The sequence below is a fragment of the Lolium rigidum genome, chromosome 2 (genome assembly GCF_022539505.1).
Source record: "Lolium rigidum isolate FL_2022 chromosome 2, APGP_CSIRO_Lrig_0.1, whole genome shotgun sequence".
NCBI lineage: Eukaryota > Viridiplantae > Streptophyta > Magnoliopsida > Poales > Poaceae > Lolium > Lolium rigidum.
This window is the reverse complement of record NC_061509.1, coordinates 37,920,841-37,942,121: the sequence shown is the minus strand read 5'-3', so window position 1 is coordinate 37,942,121 and position 21,281 is coordinate 37,920,841.

The following is a 21,281-nucleotide window of genomic DNA, read 5'->3' as shown; positions in this document are numbered from 1 at the left end:
ATCTCAAATGAGAAAATTAATTGTTGCTACATGCTTATGCATAAAAGAGGAGTCCATTATCCGTTGTCTATGTTGTCCCGGTATGGATGTCTAAGTTGAGAATAATCAATAGCGAGAAATCCGATGCGAGCTTTCTCCTTAGACCTTTGTACGAGCGGCATAGAGGTACCCCTTTGTGACACTTGGTTAAAACATGTGCATTGCGATGATCCGGTAGTCCAAGCTAATTAGGACAAGGTGCGGGCACTATTAGTATACTATGCATGAGGCTTGCAACTTTTAAGATATAATTTACATGATACATATGCTTTATTACTACCGTTGACAAAATTGTTTCATGTTTTCAAAATCAAAGCTCTAGCACAAATATAGCAATCGATGCTTTTCCTCTATGGAGGACCATTCTTTTACTTTTATGTTGAGTCAGTTCACCTATTTCTCTCCACCTCAAGAAGCAAAGACTTGTGTGAACTGTGCATTGATTCCTACATACTTGCATATTGCACTTATTATATTACTCTATGTTGACAATATCCATGAGATATACATGTTACAAGTTGAAAGCAACCGCTGAAACTTAATCTTCCTTTGTGTTGCTTCAATGCTTTTACTATGAATTATTGCTTTATGAGTTAACTCTTATGCAAGACTTATTGATGCTTGTCTTGAAGTACTATTCATGAAAAGTCTTTGCTATATGATTCACTTGTTTACTCATGTCATATACATTGTTTTGATCGCTGCATTCACTACATATGCTTTACAAATAGTATGATCAAGGTTATGATGGCATGTCACTCCAGAAATTATCTTTGTTATCGTTTTACCTGCTCGGGACGAGCAGAACTAAGCTTGGGGATGCTGATACGTCTCCGACGTATCGATAATTTCTTATGTTCCATGCCACATTATTGATGATATCTACATGTCTTATGCACATTTTATGTCATATTCGTGCATTTTCTGGAACTAACCTATTAACAAGATGCCGAAGTGCCAGTTGCTGTTTTCTGCTGTTTTTGGTTTCAGAAATCCTAGTAACGAAATATTCTCGGAATCGGATGAAATCAACGCCCAGGTTCCTATTTTGCCCGGAAGCATCCAGAACACACGAGAACCGCCAGAGAGGGGGCACTGGGCCCCCAGACCATAGGCCGGCGCGACCCAGGCCCTGGCCGTGCCGCGCTATAGTGTCGTCGCCCCTTCGACCTTCTGACGCCGCCTCTTCGCCTATATAAAGCCCCCGGACCTAAAACCTCGAGACGAAAAAGCCACGGTACGAGAAACCATCCGGAGCCGCCGCCATCGCGAAGCCAAGATGCGGGGACAGGAGTCTCTGTTCCGGCACGCCGCCGGGACGGGGAAGTGCCCCGGAAGGCTCCTCCATCGACACCACCGCCATCTCCATCAACGCTGCTTGTCTCCCATGAGGAGGGAGTAGTTCTCCATCGAGGCTCGGGGCTGTACCGGTAGCTATGTGGTTCATCTCTCTCCTATGTACTTCAATACAATAATCTCATGAGCTGCCTTACATGATTGAGATTCATATGATGATGCTTGTAATCTAGATGTCGTTATGCTAGTCAAGTGAATTTTACTTATGTGATCTCCGGAGACTCCTTGTCCCACGTGTGTAAAGGTGACGAGTGTGTGCACCGTGTGGGTCTCTTAGGCTATATTTCACGTAATACTTATTCACTGTTATGAATGAGCATAGTGAAGTGCTTATTTATATCTCTTTATGATTGCAATGTGTTTTGTATCACAATTTATCCGTGTGCTACTCTAGTGATGTTATTAAAGTAGTTTTACTCCTCCTGCACGGTGTAATGGTGACAGTGTGTGCATCCGTGTTAGTACTTGGCGTAGGCTATGATTATGATCTCTTGTAGATTATGAAGTTAACTATTGCTATGATCTATGCCTCCTTTCTTAGCATGAAGGTGACAGTGTGCATGCTACGTTAGTACTTGGTTTAGTTGTGTTGATCTATCTTACACTCTAAGGTTATTTAAATATGAACATTGAATTGTGGAGCTTGTTAACTCCGGCATTGAGGGTTCATGTAATCCTACGCAATGTGTTCATCATCCAACAAGAGTGTAGAGTATGCATTTATCTATTCTGTTATGTGATCAATGTTGAGAGTGTCCACTAGTGAAAGTCTGATCCCTAGGCCTTGTTCCTAAATACGCTATCGCTGCTTGTTTACTTGTTCTATTGCGTTACTACTGCTGCGTTACTACTGCTTGTTTATTGTCTCGGGCAAAGCACTTTTCCGGTGCCGTTGCTACTGCTTATATATATTCATACCACCTGTATCTCACTATCTCTTCGCCGAACTAGTGCACCTATTAGGTGTGTTGGGGACACAAGAGACTTCTTGCTTTGTGGTTGCAGGGTTGCATGAGAGGGATATCTTTGACTTCTTCCTCCCTGAGTTCGATAAACCTTGGGTGATCCACTTAAGGGAAACTTGCTGCTGTTCTACAAACCTCTGCTCTTGGAGGCCCAACACTGTCTACAGGAAAAGGAGGGGGCATAGACATCACCTTCTACCCAGATGGCCTGGACGATTTGGTCAACCAGATTGGTGGCCTTCGAGACCTATGATGTCTAGGGAAACATGCCTTCTGTCCCGCCCGCCGTCATCGACTCCATCCGCAGCTCTGCAAGGGCCCCGAGCACGATGTCACCTCGGGCCGTCAAGAGCTAGGTATGGATAATTATGTCCCTCTCTGTATATTGTTTAGAGGATCAAATTTATTCCTTCGTCTTTGCATTGGTGATGCTTGATGTGATTTTCGGCAATGTTGTGGGCAAATTTTTGCTCGCAATTGCAAGTACATTGTATATGATTGGTGGATTTTGCAGATCATTGTTACTCCATGGTTGAGAGGAGAGATTCCTGTTGCATAGTTAGCACTATATTATAATAGATCTCACACTTATTAATTGAGGAGATTAAATCTTAATAAGATTCAATGAGAGGAAATTAGTTCTTCTTACAAGTGTTCTTAAAACAAAAACAAAGCCAACTACCTTGGGATTAATGTGGTGATGATAGGATAGCTTGTGTGATCCATTTGAGTGTTAAGTCTAGCACTTAAGCTTTGTGTGGTGATGGTATGCCTCGTATCCGTTTATAGACGCTAGTACCGAGGACTACCAGGAGGAGGAGGTTTTCTACCAAGAAGAAGAAGAGAACTTTGATCACTACCCCAATCAAGGCAAGCTATATTATTGCAAGCTATTACCAAGCTACCCTTTTGCAAAGCTCTACAAGAGCAAGGCACCATTACATATTACTTTGTGTTTAATGATCCCAACCCAAGTTTTAATCTTACAAGCTTTACTTTTGTTTCTGAAAGTTTATTTTGCTCATAGCTCACCTTGGTATAGATGAAGTATTGCAAGAGTATCAAAGTTAGCCTAGGGAACTACAAGTTAGCTAGCACCCCTCCTGGCTAGTTGCTAGATCTAAACTCAAATTGACTACTCTAGATGGAAAAAATGTGAATCAAATGACTTTGAAAACCTTGGAATGATGAGTCATTCTATTGAAAGCTTTTGAAGGTGAATATGACTTGTGAATGACATGGTGAACTTCACAAAAACTGATGGTTGGGTTTGGATGCGATACCATTCCAATTCTTAAGTACCCCCACAATACCTGAATCTGGGTAAGGCTTAGCTGGAAACTTATGTATTTTAGTATGGGTTCCCTCTGAACAAGCGTCATAGAGGTTATGCCGAGGCTGCCTCCATTAAAAGTGAAATGACGTGAAATGAGGTGAATGTCCTACCCAAGCCCTGTGCAGTTCCCAGGATGACGGTTTGTTATCACTGGGAGGCCAAGCTCATGGGGAGAGGGGCCTATACTAGGGTATGTAAATGAAAGGTTGGGATTGGTAGTTCGCGCACTGAGTGTGATAAATCAGGGCCAGCTACCCTTGACGGACTATTGCAATTATTGTGACACAAGTGTACGACCTCTGCAGAGTGTAAACCTATTCGAATAGCTGCGTCCACGGTCATGTACAGTTGGAAAGACCATACTATTCCGTCATCAGAACTTTTCAAAAATGGGACTAGTGACTTGTGACTTGAAAGTGAAAAGTAACTTGGACTTTTGAATCACAACAGAGTTGTGGGAAAGACACTAATGTTCCCACTTGAGTTAAGTTAGGCAAATGAAGAGTCTTTGGATTACTAAATGCTTATGAAATAAAATTGGCTTTATGCAAATGAACCTAGAGCTTAGGATTCTATTGATAGTACATACACTAGTATTAGTTTGCGAGTACTTTAAAGTACTCATGGCTTTGTCCTTGGCTATTCAAATGGCCAGACTATGAAGAGAAGGACCAATACCATAAAGATGGACAGCAGGACGTCTACGATAACTAGGACTACTTCTGACGTCAACAGTTGCCTGTGGAACAGATGGACCGCTACTACTCTACTTCTGCTGTGTGTTTTGTAATTGATCAGTAGATCAACTATTATTGTAAGACTGGATCATGTGATCCTTTGATGTAAGACAATTATGAGTTCTAATGAATGATGTTCTGTGATATCAATCTATTATGTCTCACAAAAACAATATTCCTGGGATTGCGATGTATGGCATAATAGACATCTGGACTTAAAAATCCGGGTGTTGACACAAGGTCCATGGCGCCGTCATCATGGTTGTTCACCACATGTAGCAACTATTACAACTATTTTATAATAATACTACAACATGAAATATAAAGACAACCATAAGGCTCCTGCCGGTTGCCACAATACAATAATGATCATCTCATACATATTCATCATCACATCATGGCCATATCACATCACCAAACCCCGCAAAAACAAGTTAGACGCCTCTAATTTGGTTTGCATATTTTACGTGGTTTAGGGTTTTCGAGTAAGATCCAATCTACCTACGAACATGAACCACAACGCTGATACTAGTGTTGTCAATTGAAATAGTAAATTGAATCATAACTATGGTGAGAGAGACATACCCCCGCAAAGCCACTTATGTAATACTAGTTGCATGTCGAGCGTGGAGCAAGTCTCATGAATGCGGTCATGTAAAGTTAGCCCGGGCAGCTCATCACACCATACCGCAAGATGCAAAGTACACATAACAAGAGACAACAAAAGCATCAACGCCCACAAAACCATTGTGTTCTACTCGTGCAACCAATCTATGCATAGACACGGCTCTGATACCACTGATGGGATTCGTAACATAGAAAACAAAAAATTTCCTACTGCAAGAACGAATAACAGGCCATGATCTAATCTAGTAGATGGTAGCAACGAAATGAAGATCATGAGATTAACCCTCGAAGATTCCAAAGCCTACAAGATTAGATCTCGTTGTTGATGTAGTCGATCACTTGCCGCTTTCAAAAGCGCGTAGAAGATCTTGACGGTGCCACAGTCGGGCAGCACCTTCATACTTGGTTACACGTTCGGTGTTGATGACGACGTCCTTCTCCCCGTTGATGTGGGCACTACCCTTCAAGTAACCAACGTTGCCCTATCCTGTATTGACTAATTGGAGGCCCATGAAGACACACGAAGGCTAGATGGGCCACCTGGACAGCGCACCGGAGGAAACCTTGGCGGGCAAGACAAGGAAGCAGCCAAACAAGGAAAGATTAGATCTAAAAGTACTATAAACCTAGTCGTACTCGGTTAGGATTCTTGAGACCTGGCCTCCTATATAAAGGCCAGGAGAGGGGCTGCCGAGGGACACGAACAATCTTAGCGATCATAGCCAGCAAAAGCTTAGAGCTAGGTAACCCTAGCGATAGCAATCTCGTCGAGATCTCAGCCGAACTATTCGGCACCCCATTGTAACCCATTGTCATCATAATCAAGAACAGACAGGCAGGACGTAAGGGTTTTACCTCATCGAGGGCCCCGAACCTGGGTAAATCTCTCTCCCCGCTTGTCTGTGAACCGATGTCTCGTGTCAGCTTGCAGGATTCCATCAACCCTAAGCCCCTATCGGAAGGCATTGGCGAGGAGTACCCTCGACAATTGGCGCCGTCTGTGGGAAACCTGTCGGCACAAGATCGGACATCGGCTGAACCCGTCATGTCATCGGCAGCTTCATCAACACCGTCATCACCTCGTCTGGGAAGCCCGATTCGTTTCGGCTCCGACGAATTCACCCCGCATAGCGATTCATCTCGCTCGACTTTCTCCGGTCTACAAGGCAACATGGAGATGACTTTCGGGAGCATCCACTACAACGTCAACTCAGAAGGAATTCTTCGGCTGCTGGAATCTCCCATCTCCAGGTCGACGAGTCCGAGCGAGTCGTCGTCACTCGACCTTTCGGCTGGCCTGACAAGCCCGTCGAGTCCGTCTCCGCCTTCGACTCCCCGTTCAGCATCCTCTATGTCGGTCGGATCTGATGATCCCGCATCCTCGTAGCTAACCTCGTATTACTGCATGAACTGCGACACCAAGCACGGACTGGGGTCAAGCAACACGCCGTTCATCTGCAATGCCTACTATTCATCGGGAGAGGACAGCATCGGCAGCATCACCCAAGGAGACACCCGAAGAGTGGCGCCCCTCGAAGTTTATGTCGCTAACAGGGGAGACGAAGATCGCACCCCCCGTTCCAGCAGGCGAGCTAGTTTTGAAAACATCGCCAGCAACAACAACAGCGACCACACCATCGCAGAGGAGGAGTGGGTAGCAGCCAAAGCAGCCGTGCTTAACAACACACCGCTTCCGGCAGGAACCAGGGTTGGCACTCTCAATGCTTACCGCTCCATATTGGAGAAAAATCGGGAGCGCCTATCTAAGGAGCAAGCCACCCTCGAGAAACACCTATCTGCGGCAGACCGATCCAGCGAGCGACGGAGGGGCTCGCAGGGAAGCGCCTCTCGAAGTACCCATGGAGGAGGCAAACATCGATCAAGAATGTCCAGGCTTTCGGAAGATGATGCAAGGGAGATAACGTCAAACCTGACTAAATCCTTTATGACTACGGACACCGCGGGCATGCCACGGCCAAAAACCGTCGCGGGAGCAACAGCCAACCTTGCAGCATACCTCATTAATCAGCGTCCCGAAGGATCCATGGCTCAGGCTCACCGTGGCGCCTTAGAAAGCCTCGCGATATTAGGAGACAATCTAGTTCCGCGGAAGGAGAAGACCACGTTGCAGGCCAGCGGCTCAAAGCATCACGCAAGAGACGCTCGGGATGAAATTACTCAGAGTAGGATCGACAAAGCAAGGCGACGACGCGCCCTCAGAGAGGAATTCGACAGCGATTCTTCGGATGAGACCCAGGAGAACGACGGCGAACTTAGGGGGGCCGATTGTTTAAGCTACAAAATTCGGGAGGCGATGCCACCTAAGAAGTTCAAACCCACCCCTACCGACGCCGCCAAGTACGATGGGCAGCAGGAGCCGAGATCCTGGATAGAGGATTATCTGCAAACGGTTATTCTGCAAAAAGGAAACCAGATAGCAGCAATGCAGTGCCTGCAGCTTTACTTAAAGGACTCAGCACGAGCCTGGCTGAGAGGTCTGCAGAAGGGTTCCATCAAGTCTTGGGACGACCTAGTAGAAGCCTTCGTCGCCAACTTCCAAGCAACCTACAAAAGGCCCGTCGGGATTGAAGAGTTACGGCATTGCCAGCAAAAACAGAAGGAGTCGATGCACGCATACATCGGGAGATTCACCAAGCTCCTGAACGCTGCGGAAGATGTATCTGTCGACAGAGCAATCGACGCCTTCAGTGATGGCATCCGACGTGAAAGTTACATAGAAGAACTTGGACGAAAGAAGCCAAAAACCATAACCAAGTTAATGGAAATCGCCAACAGCTGGGCCGATGGCGAAGACAACGTTCGTAAGCCACGACAGCGCAGCGACGACGAAGAAGATGACCAGCCGAAGCATGATTCGGGAGGTCGAAGGGATCACAACAAGAGGAGGAAGAACCGCAGCTACGATGACAACAACTTGGTGGCTGCAGACTACTCTGATCGGCAGGATGATCGGTACGATGACAGGCAAGATGATCGACATGACGGTAATCGGAACAACTCTGGGAACCGTGGCAACTTTAAACCACGACAACAGAGAACTCCCGAACTACCCTACGCCGAGCGAGCATCAACGCCCCCGCTATCCGCATTCGTATACCGATTCCAAGGATGGCAAAATAAAGTCTAGCCACCTGCTCAGTGGACTGTCGGCAGCTCATCGATATGCATAAACTCATCCAAGCGAGCAGTGCCAGCAGCAGCTACCACCGCCACCACCACCACCCCCACCGCAACACCAGGTCCAGCAAGCTCAACCTCATCAACCCAACGAGGCATTTCCACCACCACGTGGGCAGATGAGTATGATTCACAGGACAGGTGTCTCAAGGAGAGAAATGAAGAAGCTCACCTGAGAAATCAACCCGGCGAGAAGCGTCATGGCAAACATCCCTGAGTATGTCGAGTGGTCGTCTCAGAACATCACGTTCAGCCGAGCGGATCACCCGATGACTATACCAAAACCAGGACACGCTGCCCTAGTGGTTGAAGCGCAGATAGGAGGGTCCAAGATGAGCGAAGTCTTCATGGACGGAGGAAGTGGACTCAACTTGATATTCCTTGACACAATTCAAAGTATGGGGATCACCATGAGAATGTTAGAAGAATCAGATACCCGCTTCCATGGGATCCTCCCTACTTCACCGGCGTACTCTCTTGGCAAAGCGTACCTGAACGTTGTCTTCGGCAAACCCGACAATTTCAGGAAGGAGAAGATCGAGTTTGAAGTCGTGAACTGGGAATCACAGTATCACGCCATACTCGGGAGACTAGCTTATGCCAAGTTCATGGCTGTGCCGCACTATGCATACCTCAAGCTGAAGATGCCTGGGAACAACGGGACGAACATCACAGTCTATGGAAGTTTCTCACGCTCGGACAATTGTGATTGTGATTTCCAAAGGATTGCTGCGAAGTTTGGGCCACAACGGGAAACTTTCGACCCTCCGCCCAAACTGACGGTACGAGAAATCAAGGAGGAAAAACTCGACAGAGAAATCAAGAAGAAGCCAGCCAACCTTGCCCTTGAAGCCTCGGCAGCAAAAGCTTCGGCAGTACAAGCTTCGGCAGTTGCCGATGCAGAAGATATAGGAGGCAGCAAGGCACTGGCAATCGCTGCCCAAGCCCCTGACGAAATCAACAACGCTGCAGCAACCACTAGCATGACGAAGAAATCAGAAGATGCCGCTGAAGATGAGAAGAACCCCTTCCTTGATAAAACACTTCCTTAGTCTTTAAAATTTTTCCCTTTACTTTACACAGGCCCCCCTTTTTTGCCCTCTAGTTTCGTATTTACCCTATCAATGAGCACTTAAGTTTCGATTCTTGTTAAGCATTGCAGTAATTTAAAGAATCTGTGACCACGCCACCGTGAACCTTGCTTACAAGTAACGGTACAACGTAACGCGCGGCAGAAGATCGCGCCCCAAGGAAAAAACTCCTACGAGTGCTGCAAAGAAAACAAGGACATTAATCCTTCCCTCTGCTTCAGATGCCTCTACGAGTGCCGCAAAAAGCAAGAGTTTGGAAAACATAAAAGAACCCACGTTCGATATTTCACTTATGGAAATATCAAAGAACAACGGGCTCATTGGCAGAATCATTGCACCCGAAATATTCGGGAGTGACTGTCGAAATTTACAATCGGTTGAAAGCAAAGTTGCGCATACAACAGGTTTAGCAAAACCTGCAACACGAGCTGATCACTCATAATGATTTGCTGACCAACCAGTATACAACGGGCAATTAAGATTTGCCCCTTCAAAAAATTTGCCAACGGCACGGTAAAAGTACATATTCATGTATCTACCAAATAACAAGTTTCGGCTTAACAATCCTAACATTTGGATGGATTAGCCAATGTAATTCATTTTACAAAAATAACTTTACACCCTAACGTCACCCTTGCAGAGTTTACCTTTCTTCAAGTGCATTTGACTCCTCCTCAAACCTGTCGACAATTATGTTGGCGGGCACTAAAACCTTCGGGTACAGTTCCTCAAAATCACCAGTTGCGTTGGCGATAGATAGCAAACATGCTGAGGGATAACGAGCAACCACAAGGGCAAGCGTACACTTGGACCCTGCGAAAACTTGAGCTCGCACCAAGTCCCGAACCTTCTTGGCGTTTCCGAACTCGGACATCAAAGTTAAAAGCGTGGGGGGAACTGCATTTAAAGGAAACATTATCTTCCAAACCACCCTCATAGCTTTGTAGCACTTATCAAAGAATTGATGGACTTGTTGGACCCGATCCTGAAATTTTGCAACAGCCGAAGCCTTCGAGTGATCCCGCCAGAAAATCTCTTTGGATGAGGAAAGATGGGTTAAAGCATGCACCCGCTCGTGTATCCGTTTGTTCTCTTCCGCACGGTTCAACGCTATGACTGGCAAAAGAATCAGTAAAGAGTCAGGCAAGGTGTTGTTGACAAAAGGGCAAAGGAATCAGGAAACTTACAGTTCAAACTCTCAGTAGCTTTATGCAGCTCAGCAAGAGTGTACCGTTCCACGTCGGCTGCAATCTCGCTCTTCTTATTGACAATAGCAGCTAAGGCATAAGTGCTGCGCAGGTCCTTTTCCATCTGCGTAATCCGATCCTTCATACGCTGGATCCGATCACTTTCAGGAAGGGCACCCGAAGAGTCGTCAACAAATGAGGGCACTGGGAAGACCTGCAGGAAACACCGTTACAAAAGGATGATGGACATGGTACAGCTGAGCATCCGAAATAACTCCCATCGGGAGAAGTACAAGAAGAAATATCATAACAAAAGTGTACTAACAACATTGTTAGCACGTAGTTTATTACAAGCATAAGTTTTGCGGCAGAACAATGTTTCACATCAGCTCAAGCATAAGTTTGCTACAAGAATCAAGGGGCTTGGGTCTGAGTCGATAAACTGGGTCCAGCCGACGATTTCCTTGATGAAACCAGTTCAAGGAGCTGGCGGGCACAAGTAAGGGCAGACGCTTTAAAGGCGCTTAAATCAACAAGCTGCCCGTCTTGCTCTTTCGGCAGCTCCTTGGTCATCCCTTCGATGTCACCCTTAAAGCCGTAACCCATCATAAGCTGGAAGGCAAGGACAGCACCATAAGTGCGCGATGTACGCTTGAATACCTCGATGACCTCCTTGGTGTCAACCGCGAAGGTATCGACCAGCTGCCCCAGGGTCTTCTCCTGCTTGATCTTGGGGAAAATCATCGAGTGCATCCGCGCCGAGGCACCCTTCCCCTTTACAAGAAGCTCCCGCGTAAGCTGGTGAGAGGCAAAAATCATCGACACAGCGTTTGCTGGAGAGTTGTTTGGAACTCTGTCCAGGGCATCAACAGGGATATTCGCCGCTTCTACAGGGAAAAGAAAGAAAAAAAGTACATTGGCAAAAGGATCGAATCCATAAGCACATCAATCGACAGAGGAGTATAAAAATTACCAAGTAAGGCCAAAGAAGACTGACGAAGGACTTCATCCTTTTCGGCTGACCGAGCTTCAGCCATCAGCCTGGATGCTTCCTCCTCCTTCAACTTCTCTTTTAGCTTGCCCAGTTCCACCTTCAGAGAGTCAACCTCTTGGCGAGCCTCAGCAGCTATCTTGACTGCGCCATCCAATTTCAAGGAGGAAGATTTGACTTCCTCTTGCAGCCAAGCCTTGTCAGCTTCCAGAAAAGTGAATTGGGAGGCGAAGGCCTCCAAAGAGGAAATAACGCCTCGCAAGTCCTTAAGAAAGAAGGATATTTTACCAGAAATTGTCAAGCAAAGCACGCTCCAAGAGATTTGCATCACAGTTAGAAAAAGGCTTACAGAAGGAGGAGTTGCAGTGGCAGCAGTTGGAGAGACGCCTTTCCCCTTGGAAAGGGAAGAAGCTGTCGATGCTTGAGCCATAGGGGCGGCCTTAGGAGCCGAAGCTTCGGAAGCCACTACGACCGGCGAGGCAGCATCAGATTTGGCTTTTTTAGACGGGGGCTCGATAAACCCTTCGTCGCTGCAAAGGTGAAAGGTCGACAATGGTTATAAAGAGAGTAAGAAAAATAAGAGGGCAAAGTATAACTTCGAAAAGAAACTACTTACATGTCGAAAAGATCATCTTCATCGGCGAAGCCGCCGGTTGATCTCTTCACAGGTGAAGCCCTGGCCTCCTCCGCAGCTGCATCAACAAAGGTATCATGATCAGCGTCGTCATTACGCATTGATCCATCCATGACACCAGCGTCATCGGCTGAGGAGGGAAGGTCGGTGTGGGCAACTTCAAAATCTATCGGACCATTGTATTCATCCTCTAGGCCTGTATGCTCGACAGTGTGAAAATCTACGGGGATTGAGGAGCCTCTCCCTTCAGAAGTATCATCTGGAGAATCATGCATATTTCCAGAAACTATGGGGATCTGTCGAAGAAAATAACAAGTAAGAACAATGGTAATTGTGTCGGCTAAGAAAAAACGGCATAGTAAGGACGTGAAGAAAGAAAAATACCTTTGATGGTGGATGATCAGCATCAAGGGGAGTATGAGAAGAAATCAGCGGAATCGAATCTTCCTGGTTAAAGGAAGTAAGGCGACGGACTTCATCAAGCAACTCCTTTTCCGACAGATCGGCAGCATTAATCCTGGTTTCATCCTTTGGACCTGAGTACAACCACATCGGGTGAACTCTGGCCATGACTGGTTGTGCTCGGCGCTTCAAGAATACCGCTGCCACCTTTGTGCCGATCATAGTTTGGCCGTCGGCCTCTTTGATTCGAAGAAATTTGGCAAATAATTCTTCGGCTGATGCTCTCTCATCGGGTGAGAGCATGTTCTTCCAAGAGTTCTTGGGTTTGGCTTCGGAAACATCGGCATAGCAAGGAAGCCGAGATTCGGGTGACAGGGAGTCCTTGATGTAAAACCATTTCTGCCTCCATCCTTGCACGGACTCTCTCATTGGGAAATTAAAGTAATTGACCTCTGAACGAACGACAAAACCTACTCCTCCGGTGACAAAGTACCCATTACTACTGTTGTATCTCTTCACATAGAAGATCTTTTCCACAGCCCGAAATGAGGTTCGATACCCAGAAACGCCTCGCAAAGGGTGATGAACACAGCAACATGGAGGATTGAGTTGGGAGTAAGTTGCCATAGTTGGATTCCGTATGTTCGCAAGAGATTTAGGAGGAATCCATGAGTGCGGAGTGAAAGGCCTCGGTGAAGGAAAGATAAGAACATCATAGTAAAGCCAGCAGGGGGATCAGGCCGAGAAATCGCACCTGGAAGGATCACGTCTCCCACATCGGAAGATATCAATCCTAGGCTTCGGGATCTCTTCTCATCACGCTTGGTGACGGTTGATGCTACCCAGTCTTCGGGCTTGACCATTGAGCTCGACGGCGCTGGCGGCGCCGGAGCTGGGGGAGGAGCGCTCGGAGCGCTCCCCTTCGGAAGAGAAGAGGAGGACTTGGCGGCGGCACCTCCGCTGGTGGAGCTGGCGGCGGCGGCAGGATTCTTCTTCTTCACCATTGTGAGATCTGAGGAAGATTGGAAAAGCTGCGGTGGCGGCGCGACAACGGCAAAGGAAGGAAGAAGGGGAAGAATGAGGAGATGTTGCGGGAACCGTGGAGGAGATTAGGATTTTTTCGCCCTTTGGAGATTTTGAGGAGAAGTTAAGAGCTAAGTAAGCACGTGGCGCTCGAAGGAGGGGAGGAACCGGCGGCCCACTATGTCCACGTTGTGCGAAAATCGAGGAGGCACCTCGATCACCACGCGTGCAATGATCAAGCCCTAAAAACTGCCTGCGCAGAGTTAGGGTGGGCCCGTCAGGTCAAGTCCTGTCAATCAGCCCACAGTAGTTACACGTCAACAGTAACGTCATAAAAAAAACCTTGAGGCATTCGAAGGAGTAAAGAAAGGTTATCGGATGAAGGACTTGAGTCTACGCCCGGCTGCAGACATCCGTATATAGACTCGGGGGCTACTCCCATCGGGAGCGCTGACGCACACCCGATAAAATGAAGACTCGACAGAATGAGCAGTCGAAGGAAGAAGGTTTGAGTCTGCACTCGGTTACAAGCGCTTGCACCCAGACACTCGGGGGCTACACTCCCATCGGGAGCGCATGATGCACACCCGATAGAAGTTTTTTGCACTCCAGGATCATGCCCGGGGACTTGATTCTGAGTAGGGTAACGTTGTTTTGCCATCGGCAGTTAACCAACAACAGTTGGGCACGTTACTCATTATCCTTTGCATAAAGAAAATATATCGATTGACCTATGAAGACCTGCGAAAAATTTCGGCAGAGGAGAATATTCGAGTGGTACAACTTGAGTCTACGCATGGATTACAAGCATCCGTACCTAGACTCGGGGGCTACTCCCATCGGGAGCGCTGATGCGCACCCGATAAAATGATGGAACAGAACATCAGGAGAAGACATGCATTAATCTCTACCCGAACTATCTTCGGCTAGACACTCGGGGGCTACTGACGTGGGCACTACCCTTCAAGTAACCAACGTTGCCCTATCCTGTATTGACTAATTGGAGGCCCATGAAGACACACGAAGGCTAGATGGGCCACCTGGACAGCGCACCGGAGGAAACCTTGGCGGGCAAGACAAGGAAGCAGCCAAACAAGGAAAGATTAGATCTAAAAGTACTGTAAACCTAGTTGTACTCGGTTAGGATTCTTGAGACCTGGCCTCCTATATAAAGGCCAGGAGAGGGGCTGCCGAGGGACACGAACAATCTTAGCGATCATAGCCAGCAAAAGCTTAGAGCTAGGTAACCCTAGCGATAGCAATCTCATCGAGATCTCAGCCGAACTATTCGGCACCCCATTGTAACCCATTGTCATCATAATCAAGAACAGACAGGCAGGACGTAAGGGTTTTACCTCATCGAGGGCCCCGAACCTGGGTAAATCGCTGTCCCCGCTTGTCTGTGAACCGATGTCTCGTGTCAGCTTGCAGGATTCCATCAACCCTAAGCCCCTATCAGAGGGCATTGGCGAGGAGTACCCTCGACACCCGTTCCAGCGGGCAGCGGATGTAGTAGATCCTCCTCGGAATCCCGACAGCACGACGGCGTGGTGTCGGTGGTGGTGGAGATCTCTGGCAAGGCTTCGAAGTAAGCGCTGCGGGAAAAGAAGGAGGAGGGAGTAGCTAGGGTTTGGGAGAGGGGGTGCTTGGGCGCCGGCCTTGGTGCCCTTGGGTGGTGTGGCCAAGTGTTGGCAGCCGCTCCCCTCTCCTCCCCTTTAAATAGGTGGAAATCCCTAGGGTTTACCCCAAAACCACATTGGAGTCCAACTCCAAAAATTGCCAAATTTGGGAAACCTAGACAAGGTGGGATTCCTCCCCTTCCTTGTGCTGTGGCCGGCCACCTTGGTGGAGTCCACCACGGACTCCACCTTCCCACTTGGTGGGTTGGCTAGGGCTAGTGGAGTCCCTCCGGGACTCCTCCTTCCATAGTGATTTATTCCGGATGATTCTAGAAACTTCTACAACCTTCCATAAATTCACCGCGACCACTCCCAAACTTGGAATGTGACTTCCTATATATGAATCTTATTCTCCGGACCATTCCGGAACTCCTCGTGATGTCCTGGATCCCATCCGAGACTCTGAACAACATTCGAACTCCATTCCATATTCCATATCTATTTAAAACGACATCAAACCTTAAGTGTGTCACCCTATGGTTCTAGAACTATGTTGTCAACACCCGAATTTTTAAGTCCAGATGCCTATTATGCCATACATCGCAATCCCAGGAATATTGTTGTTGCGAGACATAATAGTTGAATATCATAAGTCATCATTCAATACATCCATAGTCGTCTTACAAATAGAGATCACATGATCCAATATTACACAAATAGTTGATCTAATGATCAATGAACATATTACATGGCGGAAGCGTAACGGAAGTGGACTATCTAATCCACGGGACAACGTCTGACATCAGAAGATTCCCTAGTTGTCGTAGGCATCCTGCTGGTCATCATCTTCATACTGCTGTTTGGCTTCATAGTCTGGCCATTTGAATAGCCAGGGACAAAGCCGTGGGTACTTTCAAGTACTCGCAAACTAATACTAATGTAAGTACTAATATTTCTACTGAGAGTGTTCTAAGCTTTAGGGTTGTTTGCATAAAGCCAATTTTAGTTTATAAACATTTTAGTAAAACAACTCCTCATGTGCTAACTAACTCAAGTGGGAACATTAGTGTCATTCCCACAACTCGTTGTGATTCAAAGTCAAAGTCACCTTTCAAATTCACTTCACAAGTCACCATTCATATTTTTAGAAAAGTTCTGATGACGAAACAATATGGCCTTCCCAACTGTCCATGACCGCGGACGCGGCTATTCGAATAGGTTTAACTCTGTAGAGGTGGTACACTTGTGCCACAACAATTGCAATAGTTCATTAGGGGTAACTGGCCCTGATTTATCGTACGCAGTACGAGAACTACCAATCATAACCTTTCATTTACATACCCTAGTATAGGCACCTCTCCCCATGAGCTTGGCCTCCCGGTGAAAGCAAACCGCCACCCCGGGAACTGCACAGGGCTTGGGTAGGACATTCACCTCATTTCACGTCAATTCACTTTAAATGGAGGCAGCCTCGGCATAACCCCGATGACGCTTGTTCAGAGGGAACCCATACTAAAATACATAAGTTTCCAGCTAAGCCTTACCCAATTTCAGGTATTGTGGGGGTACTTGTAAAATTGGAATGGTATCGCATCCGAACCCAACCATCAGTTTTTATAAAGTCACCATGTCATTCACAGGTCATATTCACCTTCAAAATATTTCAATAGAATGACTCATCATTCCAAGGTTTTCAAAGTCATTTCACAAACACATGTTCCCATCTAGAGTAGTCATTTTTAATTTAGCACTAGCATCTAAGTATGAGGGGTGCTAAGTAATTTGCTTTGCTTCTAGGCTAACATTGATACTCTTGTATTAATCCAAAAAAATACTTTGATAAAACAAAAGTAATAAAGCTTGTAAAGTAAAACTTGGAAATAGGATCATGAACATAAAATAAAAGGGGTGAGCCTTGCTCATGGTGAGCTTTGCACTTTTTTTGACACGCAAGACTGTGAGGCAAAAGCCCCACAGCAATTTTCTTTTATTTAACTCTCAAAAAAGTCCAGTCTTATGTACAAAATAAAGAAAGAAACTGTACAAAAGGGCTCTAAGGCAGAGCCCTAATCCAAGATAAAAGTCTATCCTTATGCTTCAATTTAATCCTATATTGCAGTAAAGATATATCATGTATGAACTTTGCCTTCCACTTAATGAAAGAGCTTTTCTCAGCACTGAAAATTTTCCCATTCCTGATCAACCAGATATTCCAACAAGCCAGAATAATGACTTCCATGAAGAAAGGCTGAGCAAAACTTCTCCTGGCCTTATTCAGCACTACTTGCATATCATCATCACCCTCCCAGTCAATCTAAAGATAGTTCCATATTCTGGAGCTAAAGGTACATTCAAAAAACAAGTGTATCCGGTCCTCAAAAATTCTCCCAGGGCACAACACACAATGCTCGTCTTCAGTCACTTTCCAATGTCTCCTCTTCAACAAATCTCTTGTATTCAACCTGTCTGACAGAAGTAACCAAGCAAAAACCTTATGCTTCATCACACAGCTAGACCTCCAAAGCCATTTATACACACTAGGCACCTGAATATGTTTATGAATGTGACTATAAAAATTAGCTGAGGAATAGCTATCTCCCCAACAATAGGCCCACAGATCTTTCCCCTGTGTCAAAGGGTTATTCTGCATCAAAAGCTTGAGTTGCTCTAGTTCCTAATAAGCTTGAGGAGACAAAGGTAAATAAAACAGGGATGTAATGTCCTCCTCCTGATAAACCTTTAAAACTGAATGATTGGGGAACAAGGCATAAGAAAATAATCTGGAACTAGACCTCCTCCTCCTCTGGATACTCCTTGGTACTAGCGTCTAAAATACGAATACGAGGTATACCATCATCATACCAAATTTAAGTACTAGACTAAGCACACACATGAGTCACACAACTTAAGCTAGTATCACACACTACTTATTAAGTTGGTGGACTTGTTTTCTTATTTAAGAAAAATAATTTCCTCTCATACTAATTAAGGTGTTACTTTTAAATCCTTTGAGAGATAATTTCCTCTCATTATCTTATTACAATTTAATTTACTTCATGAAAGATATATGACCTAGGTTGACCAAAGTCAACCTCTTCATACTCATCATTTAAGAAAATGATTTAAATGGGGTGAAGCACCTCATACAATTTAATCCTAACATGGTAATGATTTAATATCATCCAACAAATCATATGAGAACCTATAGACCAGGGTCTCTATCTCATTTTGAAATGTTCATGACAAGATTTAAATGAGAGAGAAACTCCCATGTGATTTTTAAATAGTTTTGGACAATATCATTAACTAGAAATAGCCATATAGTCCTTTAATTAAACTAGGCCATGATCATTCACAGTAAGCATGGCATATTTTTGTAGAAACAATTAGTGCAAGTGAAATGTGATTTATAGGAGTTGGAATTAACTCAAAAGCATTTGTGGTTGATTTTTAATAATTATTCTAAGTCACAAAAGTCCCTGTCTTGTTTATTTTTCTACTTTAATTCTATAACAGATCTAGGGTTCAAGCAGTGGCCTTGTGTAGATAAAACTCTAAGCTTTCCAAATATATAAAATTTGCCTAATTTGGCTCAGTAGATTTGGAGTTATGCAATTTTGAACACAGCACCAGTATTCAAAATTTGAGTTAAATTAATTCTAACGAATTCAAATTAAACCGATGACATAGGCATCCCAAATGGGCCTGCCGAAGATAGTACCCGGGGTTTACTGAAGGCCCACTACCCAAAGAATAAGAAGATTCGGGAGCCCAAGATATATTAAGGAAAGTTAAGAGTTGTAATAGGAAGTGTTATTTGTAATCTGGCGGGATGAGTTAGAAACCGTCCCGACTCGTAACTTGTATAGCACGAATCCCTCGGCTCCACCTCCTATATAAAGGGGGAGTCGAGGGACGAAGAGGGAATCGAATCATTGTCGACAAACCCTAGTTTTCACAATCGTCGAGTACTTTTCGGCTGAAACCTTCGAGATCTACTTGCCCTCTACTTCCAACTAAACCCTAGCCTACAATCCATAGGCATTGACAAGTTGATACCTTGTCAATTGGCGCCGTCTATGGGAACTAGAGGCGTAAGGATCTGATCTCGATGGCACGTTCAAGATCTTCGACATCGTCAACCGCAAGCAACACAATGGATCGAGGTAAACAGATCGCTGCTGGTCTTGTCGATTTTGTTCCTCACCCACCCTCCCGTTTGGATGCATATGCGTATCTGGCGGAGCCCATGGAGATGACGTTCGGAAGGTTTCACTTTCGCGTCGAGAAGGAGGGATCGTATCGTGTCGAAATTCCGAATTCATCGGGATCGTCGGCGGTCGATTCCGATTTTTCAAGCTATGCATCGTCAACCGAGTCGGAGAAGAAGAAACTTCGGCGACACGCTACGTCAGCACCGAGCAAGAGAGAAACTCGCCAAGATCTTCAACGACATGTCGTTTGAGTCATCTCACGGACTCATATATAAGCGATGGCTTAAGCGATGTCGACAGCTATGACTTCATCGACAAATCTATCACAGTGGGCAAGGTCTTCATCAATCTCAACGATGATGTCACCAAACCCAACATAGATCTGAGTACAAAGTATCATCAGATTTATGCCATTGAAGATCAAGAGGAAACATCTGAGGCTTTCGACGATCTGGGAAATCCATACGTCAATCCCTCCAATCTGCGACAAGGCCTGGGCAACAAATACGTCGGGCCAGAGCCGCGAGATAGAGTTCAACTTTCACAAGCAGCGTGGGACAGAGCCGCGAGAGCTATGAACGGTACAGAACCAATGGCTACCACGGCCACACCAGAGGAATTACAAGCATATCAATATAGGCTCGCACGAGCTGCCAGGGAATTAGAAAAACAGACAGCTGAGTTGAACAGGAGAAAAGAGGCAGCTTCTGCATCTAGCAGGAGAAGGGCAGATCTAAGTCGACAATCTAGAACTTCGGGTGATAGCCACAGGGAGGCGCGGAACAGAGCAAGATCAAGGCTGCAACACATACCCGAAGCAGAAAGAGAACACTTGGTCCAAAACCTCGACATGTCCTTCATGTCGATAGATACAAGAGGAAACATCATCCCTAAGACACCAGAAGCTGGGTATATGGCGACACATGCTTTTATCCTTGCATCTAAACCACCTCCAGGTGATCCAAGGGAAACATTGTACAATATGGCGGTAGCAGGAGTTGGAGCTATGGGGACAGCGTTTGTATCAACGCCTCCCGAAGGAGCGGCAAGGCAAAATAGTCCACGACCTGCAGCAGCAACAACGGCGGCAGCACACTCGAAGGACCAAGTGGAGCAAGAGACACGAGCAGCACAAGCAAGGGTCGACGAGCGCGGCAAAGCAGAAGGGATCATCGGCAATCTCCGGAGCTTAACGACGAAGATATGTGCGGCTTACCATGCTTCACGAGGAGAGTCCGAAAAACTCGAGTCCCCTCGAGATTCAAGTTACCCGATAATTTCAAAAAGTTCGACGGCCTTCAAGATCCGGAGGATTGGCTAGTCGACTATCTGGAGACGGTGAAGCTCACAGGAGGAACCAGGGCAACAGCTATGCAAAGCATCCAGGTGCATTTGAGTGGAGCCGCACGATCTTGGATAAAGAAACTCACTCCAGGATCCATCGACAGCTGGGAAAGTTTCGAGGATGTGTTCGTCAAGAACTTCAGATCCACGTGCAAAAAACCTGCGTCGTTAGAGGAGTTGAGAGCATGTCGACAAAAGCCAGACGAGCCAATGAGAAAGTATATCCAAAGGTGGAATATCATCAAAAACTCGGCAGAAAATATATCTGACGAGAGAGCAATAGATGCGTTTGTCGCAGGAATTAGGCGTGGAGATTTTGTCGAGGACTTGGGAAGGACCAATCCAAAGACAAGTATCCGCGTTAATGGAGATAGCAAACAGATGGGCGGATGGAGAAGATGCTGTCCACAACAAACGGCACGAGTCACTGCGAGGAGGACCGCGGTCGAAACTATCAACCAAGGCGACGATTTCCTCGGCGAGTATCCGAACTATGACGCTCCGGGGAAAATTTCGGC